The sequence below is a fragment of the Anoplolepis gracilipes genome, chromosome 8, assembly GCF_047496725.1.
Source record: "Anoplolepis gracilipes chromosome 8, ASM4749672v1, whole genome shotgun sequence".
NCBI lineage: Eukaryota > Metazoa > Arthropoda > Insecta > Hymenoptera > Formicidae > Anoplolepis > Anoplolepis gracilipes.
Window position 1 is genome coordinate 7,221,191 of NC_132977.1, and position 3,260 is coordinate 7,224,450.

Here is a 3,260-nt window from a genome sequence, read left to right on the forward strand (position 1 = left end):
GAGGAATCCGTTATCGGAAAAACTCCGTCTCTCTTTCTCTTTGCGCGGTGCAAAGAGAGTAAAATAAAGAATCCGCCGAAGAAAGATAGCGCAGAGTCGCTTTTATCGCGCGAAGCGCGAGCAACTGTGTCGATCTGAGGAGAACCCGCCCCCTTTCCCTTCCTTTCTCGAACTTTTCGTTCGTATATTTCGGGCCTTTCTCTTCCTATATATGTTTCCCGGGGGTTGAGACGCCCGGAGGAGGGAAGGGGTCGAGTTTTGCCGAACATCGGTGGCGCGAGCGAGGCGCGCGCGATGAAACTTTTAATAAATGGCAGAGTCGATATGAAGTATAGGACTTTGACATATCGTGTGTCTGTAATGTATAGTTAAATCTGGTGGCAGATGTGGAGGGTGTTCTCTCCGTTCTCTCATTCTCTCTCCGATATCTCTCCCGTTCGCTCGCCCTCTTTCGCTCCCACAGCCTCCTCTTCCAACCTCCCTCTTAACCATCGCCGTCCGCTTTGCGCTTTGGGATAGTCGACTCTCTCTCTCTCTCTCTCTCTCTCTCTCTCTCTCTCTCTCTCCACCCTACGGAAATTTCCTTCTAACCCACTGACGCGCAATTGAATATATCATTAATACGATCTCGGAGAGAAAAGTCTAAAATTAAAGATTAAATTACCTTTTAAGTATAAACAAGAGTCGAACAAATTTTACTTAGTCTTTCTCTTACATTTTGCATTTTCCAATAGATTTTATTAACAATTATTTGTTTCATACTTGCCATTCGAATATTTATTTTAAGTTTTAAACATTATTACAATTCATACTGACTGTCCCAAAATTTTCCGGCCAGACTACAGAAACAAGAAAGAAATTTATGTAAATATAGATGTATAAATATGTTTTATTAAAAGAAAGTAATAAAAGTATAAGATATTGAAGTAATGATAACAAATTTAATGTATTGCTCTTACAATCAGTAGGATACAATAATCTATTTATTCAAGCTGTATTTAATATTTAGTATTTAGTATTTGAAGTCAGCTAAAGTTATTGTTTTATGATGTTTCAACTGTTAGTGTGTTAAGAATATTAATAGTAACATTGATTAAAGTCTTTAAGTTTAAATTAATTAGGAAAATTCCAAACAATTACGCTACATATTAAGAGCAAGTATATTATTATTTATTTTTTATTTCGTGTTTTATTGTAACTTTGTAATACAAATTTATAAGCCTCTACTATACTTTATGTGTGTGTGTAAAACTTTTTTTATTTCTATTTTGACACATAATTTGACCGCAAAATCCTGAGATAGCCTGTACAAAATTAAGAAAACCATGTATAAATCTAAACGTTTATTGTATCTTTAATTCACTCTGTTGCAACGTGATACATAAACGTGCCATTTATTTAGTTTAACGATCTAACATGTTGTTGTAGGTATTCTCACGCTAAAGGGGATCGATTGGAGCGAGTAAACGGCTTTGCTTCATACGGACCGCTCGATGAGGGTAGTGTCACGAATTTTTTTCCTCGGAAGCGACAGTGAACTTTTCAATCAAACTGCCTGTCTAAATGAAAGCTCCTCCACAAAGCGAATCAGGGTAATCTGTCATCAAAACTGTTCCGCGACGAGCCGTCGCAATACCAGTCGGTGCCCCCAGCAACTTCGACCGTTGCAACAACGTTACGGCTGCATTCAAGATCCAATGAACCGATGCAATTCAAATTCTCTCTTGAGGGAGCGTTTTGTATAATATCATATTCACATGATTTAAATGTAAACGTATACAAAGAGACTAAATTGTGGATTGTCATGGGCTAAAATATGCATGAAACTTGTTCGCATATTGACAAATACGCTATTGCATTTTTCTAGATAAATAAATAATTAAATGTAAATGCAAAAAAAAATAGGATATAAGTACTATACCTGTGACAAGATCAAAATAGATGTCAAGAGCTGCGTTTGAGCTGGGACATTCCTGTCATTATTTCGCGGACGAGTTCACGATATCACACGCATCGAGCCGTTAATAAAAGCGAGAGACTGCCGTACCTTGATACGGACCGCTCATCCGGCGAAGGTGGAGGACCGCGTGGCCGAGCACGTGAGAAAGTTCCCCACCACTTGACGTCCGACCGAACGACGCGCTCGCGCGTACCGCCCACAGTTGCGCCGGGTAACCGTGGCCGCCCAAACGGGCCTCGTGCTCCGTTCGCACCGAGAGAGTCGCCCGCCTGCACTCTCACGGCACGGACCTGGTCGTCCGTACCCTCCTGGTTCGTGTGTGCCCTCCGAGCCCTCCAAGGCCACCGTCGTCACGACACAGCAGCCCGCCTACGTCGGCGGAGGGCTGTGCCTCACCGTGCGCGTTACCGCTCCGCTATTGGTCGCCCCGTTCCCGGCGAGCGGTGTCACGTGACCGGGGCCGCCGCCACATTAAAGGACGACTTCCACCTTCGATGCCCAAGTGGACTCCTAGCCACCCCCTCCCGGAACGGGGAAAGAGACAGCAGTAACAACAGAGACACCGGGAACGTCGGGAGAGGCGAAAAAGATCGTAGGGAATTTCGGTCGACTGGAGACACCGCCGTCTCTTTCTACGGGACGTCCTTCGGGTCGCCTCTCCTACCGTGCCTCGCGTCGACGAGTACCTCCACCACGGGGCAACTATCTCGGACCCCCCACCCTCCACCGCGGCCGCGCTATCTCTCGACGTCCTCTCTCTCTCCATCGTCACTTAGCGAGTGTACCGCGGTATCGGTGACTGCTTGCTACGGCGTACCCTAGCCCGCTTGCCTGGGTTTCGGCCGATCGGTACGGCGACGGTAGCCGCGCGATTCGGCACGGCGTTCTCCGTCGATCGGTCGGACTATCGATCAAACGTCGTCGCGACTACGTGTGACAGTGGTGATCTGGTGTCCTGGTTATTTCTTTCTCTATCGTCGAGACCGCGGATCTATGATCTGCCGTACGTCGATCGCGAGTATGCAGTGTCATGTCCGTGTCGTCGTCCGAGAATCCGCTTCTCGTTGTCTCTGGTACCGAGTTTAATGTCGCGCAAGACGAGTTGTATCAGATAGTTTAGAAATCAGCACGGATATATAATTTTAAAGAGATAATGTACAGTAGTGAGTACCATAGTGTGCAGTGAATATGCGGTAAACAATCATTATATATTTAGTTCACCAATCGAATCACGCTCGAGCTGTAACACAAGTAAGTAATAAGTGTTCCCCGATTATGAAAAAGAGCGATGCTGAAGGAG